Genomic DNA, 8,961 nt, shown 5'->3' with positions numbered 1-8,961 from the left:
TCGCTAAGTACTGTAAGTCTTCCCAGCTTTACAAGAGAAGCTGCCATGAGACATCTTTTTAATAACTTTAGGAAATATTATGTTACAAATGTTACAAACATATATAAAGGCACACTAAATGGTATGTCAAAGTTAAGGGTCTGACTTTTTAAACTCAAAAGTAAAGACGCTTAAACCAACCTGCATCCATAAAAGAAATGTTGATAGACCCTTAACTCTTGTGAAGAAAATGATTGCTGGCATAAAAAAAAAAATAACACATTCTGAAATATGTTACAATAAAGCTACATACCACGTAGTTTATAGATTTATAAGATTTAGATTAAACCAGAATCTTTTCCTGTGTTTATCAACAGCATTAAAAAAAAAAAAAACAGTAAGCGAACCTGGAATACCACAAACCAATCAATAAAGTTTAAAAGCTCCAGTGAATCTAACCTATAACAGGTCCTTGTTTGGAGAACATGCTCAAGAAACACATGTGCCTTTAAGAGGTCTTGAAAGAATTTACACCCATGGACCATTACCATTTCCAAACACCCTGCAGCTTTACCAGCCCAACATGTGCTGACTGTATATCACCATGACCCTTTCACTAAAGCTCTTTTGACTGGAGTGCTTTTAATACCCACTTTCTCAGCTGAGCTCAGGAGTGATTTGTTTTACATGCCACATTAATCCTTTCCACATTTTCTGGATGAGGCAACCACAATTCCACTTGTGAGGTGTTTCTAAAACATAGTTATAGGAATAAAGCAGCAGGGTCCCAGACTTGACAACTTCCCTTCGGGCAGCTGACAAAGTGGGCTATCGTGGCTGGTGTTGGAGCTAGCAGTCGTGCCCAGCAGCGAGGGTGGGCTGCTCTCCGTGGTTAGTAAGAGGCCCAATTATTGTTGGCAATTCAGCCACAATTAAAACCCTGTAGGGATCTTCATAGATTTAATGTCCAATGAATACTGATGCAGATTAATAAAATCCAGCTCTTCTTTTATAAGCTTAAGATGAAATGCAGTAGAGAGAAACAGGACTGAAAGTATAAATTGCAGCGCTGTAAATCCCAAGAAGTTTATGCCTCACACCTATGTGATTGGAGGGAAAGAGCTTTTTATAAATGGGCAATTAGTGTTCAGCATACTGGCTTTTATTATGTGGTAATTTTACAGTTTTCACTTTAAAGACACCCCCCAAAAAAATCAAAGGCCAAATGAATTTCTGTTGTATGCATTTATGAGCTTTCTGCATTTATAATGTTAGCTCAATGTTACCAACATAGGGTTTTGAAAATTTAGTGTTGTCAACAAGGCTAACAGAGTGGACCAACCAATTATAAAACTGTTTTTACATGTCAGCGCTGTGCACATTTTATTAACAAGTTAGTATTATACTCAATTTTTTATGTGCTAAATCGAACTGTACAAGTAACTGGAGGACTAAAATTATGTTTCTATCCAATTTAATTTATTGCTCTTCCCCCATAAATTTTACTTGCAAGTTCAATGGTCTGAGCTGAACTATAAATTAGAGTGAGGTGAGTCTCATATACAACTTGATTTACTCTGGTAATTTCTGAATGAAGTATCTGAATCCACACACCTATCTACAATTGTCCTTAAAGCAAGCTACCACAACAGAATGGGGAAAAAAAAAAGCATTGGCTAATTAAGATAATTAAGATTTTTCTCTTAAAATATTTTATGGTCATACACCAGGCTGCTCAACAAAACTTCAAACAACAAAAGTAACTTTATGTGTGCTAACATGCAACCATTCATACTGTGTGGTAGGTGTCACCAGGTGGTGCCATTTCAGTCTTCCAGACTTGTTATTTTATTTTTATTTTTTATTTTTAATTTAAACATGCAGATAAATATTAATTAATGGGAAGACATACTATTTTTTCTTTTTTTTTAATTTGGTTTATACACAATTGTGTGGAGAGGGAGCTGCGTTATCAGAAGGCAAGTCTGCTATTAGTCTATATCTCATATTAAAATCTGCTCTTCAGGTGGAATTGTTTCTTGTAATTCTGGTGTTAGTGATGAGCTGAGATTCCTGAACAAGGGAATTGCTAGCATGTTGTTTGATTATCTCTGTTCCAAGATTTATTTGTTTGTGTATGCAAAACATGTTATACTTAGCATATAACCAGAGGCCGCATATCTGATTTCTCCTGATCTGCCAAGACATCTGCAACTGGTCTGCAGGGGGACAACAGTGATGTCTACACAAATACCCTTTCTTTAAATTGCAGTAAGACATATTTATTGATCTGACTTTTCAGATATGCTAATTACCTGCAGCTGGGAGCCATGGGCACCCAGCTTTTTTACACATCTCAGTTGTGCGGCCTGATTGTTGTCCTGGGCATCACATAGGACTTCTCTGCCAGTCTGTATTTTTTTTCTTTTTTTCGGCATTCTTTCCCTATCTGGCTGTATGCTGGTGGAGAGTTCAAGAGCATAAAACATCAGTATGTCTTCTTCACACTTTCTTCTTGAGAGAGAGAAGATTGTGGTCCTGTAAAGGAAGAGGAAAAGCTCTTAGAAGAAATGTCAAAAGTCCCTGCTTTTGTATATATTCTAGATATAATTCAGTACTACGGGTACAGGAGCTCTGTCCCTGATCTTACTCTTCCCACTTTCACTGACTGGCCAGTTCAAATCTTTCTTGAAGCATGTGGGCAAGAAATAGGTATGGCTGAGCCACTGTTACCAGCAGCTACTAGTACTGCTGAGCTACAGAGTAGCTACTAATTCCTCACTGATGCAGAGGGCAGTGTGAGGAATCCAAGAAATAGCTTTTTTTTACTGTCATTAAAGAGGTATTAGATCTAGCAAAGAAGAAAGACAAGAACACCACTTATAGCACTTCCTACCAGCACATGGACCATATTCCAGTATGATATGTGCCCTGGGCATTCTTTCTGTCAGAGGAAAGCTTACATGAGCCAAAAGCCCATGAACTCTCTGAGTCATTCTAGCTAAGCTCAGGTTGTCGGAAGGTCTGCATTTGAGGAAGAGTACAAATGTGACAGCAGATGCTGTCCCAGAAGGAAAAGGACCACTTTTCATGGAATAACCAGCCAGCCGAATTTTGTCAGCCATGTAATGTAATCATTTCCCGAAGAGTACCCTATATGGTACTCTCTAAAGACTTAATTCTTCTCAAATAGAAAACCAGAGGTTTCAGCAATGATTCCTGTGGGAGCAGGATAGACCATCTGGCCCTGGTTCACCATGCTGCTTACAGATGTAGATGCTCTGCATTGTTCAGGGTCTTTGCACTGGGACTTTCTCAGGCAGGATCTAGGCAAGCTGGCGGGACAGTGGCACTGTCCAAAGATACTTATGTGAAACAGTGGAGCTCTGGCCATATGGCACTGTGTCCACCCTGAATGAACCTAGAGTATCACATTGACACAGCAAGTCTATCTGCTCTGGAGCTGGCTAGTTCAACACATGCTTGGCTTTTTGTACTGGTTACTCCTTCAAGAGTACAGGCATTTCACGTAGCGCTATGCGGTTGATGTGCACTGGTTTGTTCCCTATATCTGTTCACACATCCATATCTTCTTTGGCTTTGTAATAATTTAATTCCCTGAGTTTCCACTGATTCTGCTTCTTTTTTTCCCAGGTTTTCCCCAGAAAAGGGACTCCATAGACACAGAAGGAAAAACAAAAAAAAAACAACAAACAAACAATAAAAAACTAAAAAAAAAAAGTCCAACCTGTTAAAATGATTTATAGCCAACTATATTGGGCTAACATCTTTTACTGTATATCATAGAAAATGGGTCACAGAAAACACAGAAAACACTGGGCTGTAAATACTGTCCAGACAAATGGCTTTTCAAGGTGGTGGTCTAGATTGTGTGATACAAATGAAAGCTGTGATTCCTTTAGCAAGACAACTTCCTGCAGCTATGAGTGTGTGCAGTGTTTTGTTTTTTTGTTTTTTTTTGTTTTTAATATATATATATCTACCCAAAATGGGAACATTTTAGTAAACAACTTGTTTTGTAGACCAAACAGAAACATACTTTCATCTGCTCTTCTTTGGAAATTATTACTTATGGGTTGAGATTTTTATTGTTTTCAGTAGCCAGTTAACAAGGGCTTTCTAATTGTGTGTACCTCAGGATTTTGATTGTGAGAAGACAACAGGAAAAACAACAACAACAAAAAAAAAACAACCCTTGAGCCTTTTAAAATCCTCATATATCTTTTGATCACTTTTAAGATCCCATACTTGCAAAAATCTTTTATATGCCAGTGCAAAAATCAACTCAGCTGTATTTTGTGCTAGTATATAGTCTGAGCCACAAAAAATTGCCTAGTTCTCCTTTGCCTTTGGGCAGTTTTTCAATCTTAACTAAACCAAGTCCATAATGTAGGCCTGCTGGCCAACATTCCAGGTAAATGAATAGCTTTTAAGGAAAAATGATGCTGTTTTTCAAAAGCTTGACATTTTTAAAATACAAGTCCAGAATTGAAACCTTCAATAATTTTTCCATGCCTATATGTTGCAAGCAGCAAAATGTTACACAAATGAATACATCTGGGATTATTTTCAAGCTGTTATTTCCCACTAGGGAAAATATTTAGAAATAAGGCTCAATTTTTGTGCTAAAACTACAAAGAGGCCAGCCATCTTGATGCTTTTCCAGATTTTTTTAATGGTTTTCCTGATATTGTATAGTGACTTTACTGCCCTGTTTTGTATGCCCTTATATTCACCAATAGTAAGCATTTATGTTGGGTTTAGTCCAGTTTTTAAATCTGTTTTGTGGCATTTATGGCCTAAAGCTAATAAGGACATTCAGTATTTTCTTGTAAAGTATTGAAAATACCTTTTACCATGAAACTAAAGGGGAAATGTTTTTAAAATTAAAAAAAAAAAAAAAAGTGGCCTAGCCTAAGGCAGGAACCACCCTTATTTTAAACTCAGGCAGGCTCTTCCATAGTGGTATGTTACTGTTTCCTAGGGATCAGACAGAAACTCATAGAGCCAAAAAGAACCTCCTACTTGACCTCAGCTCACTGAGTAAAGCTCAGCAGAGGTTTGGCAGTGCCCAGGTGCAAAGTAGTACTACTGGATCCAGACAGGTAGAAAACCTTTAATGAAGTGGATCTTTGTAGAAATGCCAGTTTGTTGAAAATGAAACTTCCCACAGAAAAGGGTTGGGGTGCATTTTTTTTTTACATGAAAACTCTGGAAGAATTTGTCATTGACCAAAACTCTCTATTTCTGTTCTCTTTAAAATAGAGTATCCTGTCCTGGTTCTCTGGCTTGGAATTACTTCATATTTTGGAAAACAAACCAACAGAAGCATAAAAAAATGTAAATAGTCTCTCACATGAAATCTTTCAAGATGAGATAAGTACAATGCTGCTTCTCAGAAGACTTTTAGTTACAGAAATATTTCAGGATTTCAAGTTTTTTTTTTTTTTTTTTTTTCCTTCCCTCATAATTGTGCAGATGCAGAAATCTGCTTCCAGCTCAGTGTATGCTTTCAAATCATGTAGGCATCATTTAAAGTCCATGTATTTAGGGCATGATTGTTACACCCGTTTTACAGACTGGGAACCAAAGTATTTAGCTGCCTTGCTAAAGGTTAACCACATCAGCAGCAGAATTGTTGTGCCTGAGCCCCATTTTAAAATGAAAATTTTGGCCAGTGCTGTCCCAGTCTAGTGCAGGGCCTGTCCTGTTTGCTACTGCACAAATTCAAGAGGCGATGCATGTGGCATCTTAGCTTATATTTTCTCTGTTTAAGAGGGGGTTAATTTAAATAAATGCCTTATTTACATTCATGGCTGTAAAAAATTGCCTACCAAGACCCTAGATGCCCCAGCATGCCACTTGGTGAAATCAGGGTAACATTGAAATCATTATTCTGACAGGAACCCAGCCAGCCAGATGCCTACAGGAGCGCTTTTCCTCTCCTCCACTTGGGGAAGCACGGCCCACAGCCCTCTGCAGAAAGCTCTCCAGCTCCATTCATTTATTTATTTGCTGTATCACCAGGTCACTAAATTCTGGTTTCTGCAGCCTGGGGTAGGGGGAGTGAGCTGCTGGGCCAGCACAGCGGCAGGGAGGCCTTGCCAGCCGCCCCCTCCTGCCGAGCCAGCCGGGGGGAGGCAGCTGCAGCTGAGGCTGAGGTGGCTCCCCTGAGAAGGGGGGCCATCACCACGCATCCCACACCACCAGTGCTTCCTGGCAAGTCACCCCAGCCCGGTGTTTGCAAGCGATTGCAGGCATTTTATAGCAAAACGGGACAGCGCTGGTCTGGCTCTGCTCAGGTCTGCTCCTGCGCTTCATGTGGGATGTGTAGAATAGGGGCATTTTTTTAATTTAAAGGGTCATAGCGCTGCAAAATGGGAAAAGGAAGGAGAAAAATATGTCTACAATGAACGTTTCTCTGAGAGTCACATAATCTATAAGGCATCGCTAGCCAGTAGCTAATTATTACCCAGCTCTCCTCCCACTCCTACTTATTAGGAAAGTTTAGATATTAGTTCCCGTTTGCTGTTCAGAATAGCACAGATGGAAGGAAATGAATATGCCATTTGCTTTTGTGACCTCAGGGGAGCGGAGCAAAAAATGGATGTGAAAACATTGCCAGAACCCTGAAAGTTATATTCTCTTATTCATTAGTTTTCCTGCTTCTCTATTCCATATGCCCTCCTTTCCTTCAGCTCAATGGAAAAGTACTGATGAGCCAAATGAGTAATACAATTAGAGGTTATGTATGACCTGAGTGGCATATGTGGCTTGACTGGCCTGTTAGCCAGGGTTACTGCCATGCTACCACAACCACTGAGAACAGCATAGGCTATGGACACAAAAGTCCAAAACTTTCTTACTCTCTGTAACTTCTTTTGGCATAGTATTTGTGGATTAGTGCATGTGAATGGTTCAATATAGCAAGAAGTCACAATACACAAACAGAAGGGACCAGATTCTTCATAAGGATGCACACATGGTTCTCATTTTAAGGCCTGAACCAATCCACTTAAATTAATGTAAATCCTTCTTTTGACTTCAATGGCAATCCAGGCTTTCTGGCTAGCTCCAGTAAAGGACTTAGGCACCTAAGGCAGGATGTAGGTGGAACAGTCTCCAAAAGTGCTCTCCAGAAACCCATGCTTGGCTGCTGCCTAATCCTGGAGGCGCCTAGTCTTGCAAGGCACCTCCCTTTTCAATTTTTAAGTTCTGTAGGTGACAATAGTTGTCCAAATCGTGTCCAGATCAGCCTGGTCTGAGCAGCTCATCAGTTATGTCTTTCCTCAGACTGGTCTAAAGCCAGGAACTAAGCAGAAGACGCCTGGGACTTTTGAGGACCACATCTGGTAGATGTTTTTAGAGCATCCTCGCACACACTGACGGATCAAATGTTCTTCATATCACTATCTTTTAATAGTAAAATGCCTAGAGGCATTGCTTCCAAAACAAATCAGAGAAGAACAAAAGAAAGCCTTTTTTTTTTTTTTAATTATTAATGAAGGCCAAAGAGAGATTCAATCTAAATTGCAAATACATTTAATTTTTCAAGGTATCTTCACATGCCTCTTTTTCTCTCTTATGCCCACATTCCCTCCATCACTTTGAATGGAATCTGTGTCAAATGACTAAATCTGGATTTTTTTTTTCCTCCATAAAAGTTCAGAAAGAAAACCTTCAGTCTATATTAAGATTGAAACTTATTAACAAAAAGGAACACTATTTGCAAAAGTAGGCTGTACTTTTATAGAGGTAGAACACAGTACATTCAAGGCACAGACAAATGCTGTTCATTGTATGAACACTGCAAGGTGGAAGCGTTAACTCTGTGTCAGACATTTGGCAAAATAGGCATATAGCAACAGAAATAGAAGATTTTCAACACATCCTGCTTTGAAAATAAAATGACTTGGCTTCTTAGTGGTATTTTTTCATTAAAATAGGGGCTTTGCTGAGGCATTTATGTGTCAGGAGGAGCCTATTAGTCTATGATGATATTCTTTTTCCATTGACATTATCTTTTAATTATATCATTCTGAGCCACGTCGCTAGTGGAGGATCGATTTTTACAGCCCAGTTTACATATCGCTTCAGCATCTAATCCTGAGGAGGTGTTACACACTTTGAGGTTTCTGCTTCCCTTTTTTAAAATAATTTGGAACTCATGACTGCTTAAAAAGGCATCAACAAAGGTGCCTGTCTTTCCTTTGAAGTCATTTTTTGCGGAAATCACAGTCACTGACCAAAAGGTTTCAAAAGATTAAATTGTGCTTATTTTACGACATTTTAAAACAGCAGGGTTAAATGCTGGGCCAGCTGCCAGGCAGTCAGCAGCACCCATACTTTCATGTTCAGCAGCCAGACACATCTACAGCAGTTATTTTTGAGTAGTTATTCCTGAAATATGTCACTCAGAACAGCAGAGGGGTTTTAAGATTTGTGTGCTTTGATGACGGGCTAATGAAAGTGTATTTTATATATATACCAGGGGTGTAATGAATTTCAGATTAAAAAAAAGAGACTGTAGTGCGCAAATTATATATTTGTAATTCTTTTTGCCAACACTGGCTTCTCCCTATTGTCAGGATCAACTTTGAAAGCACCAGAATCATGAATATTGGTTACTCATGTCCCATAGTGCATTATTCACACGTGGCAAAATACTTCTCTTTGCTGCTCTCTCCTTTGTACAGGGTCTGTAACAGACTGAGATCTGGGAGTTTAAACTCCCAGAACTGTTCAGAAAAGGAGACATGAATCTTGACATCGTCTTTGGCGAGGAACCAGAGCAGAGAGAGGACACTCATGCATTCCATGCTCTGTCCTGGTCAGCACCACTGAGGGCTTCATTGGTCTTTTGAAGCTTAGCTCTGTCGCAGTCAGGAAGTGATCTGCTCCATTTTATATATATACATATATAATCTTTTTTTTTAATATTTATTTTTTTTTTTCTGGTCT

This window comes from Anser brachyrhynchus, assembly GCF_964034855.1.
Source record: "Anser brachyrhynchus genome assembly, chromosome: 2".
NCBI lineage: Eukaryota > Metazoa > Chordata > Aves > Anseriformes > Anatidae > Anser > Anser brachyrhynchus.
The sequence above is the reverse complement of the archived record's forward strand: the minus strand, read 5'-3'. Positions refer to the sequence as shown.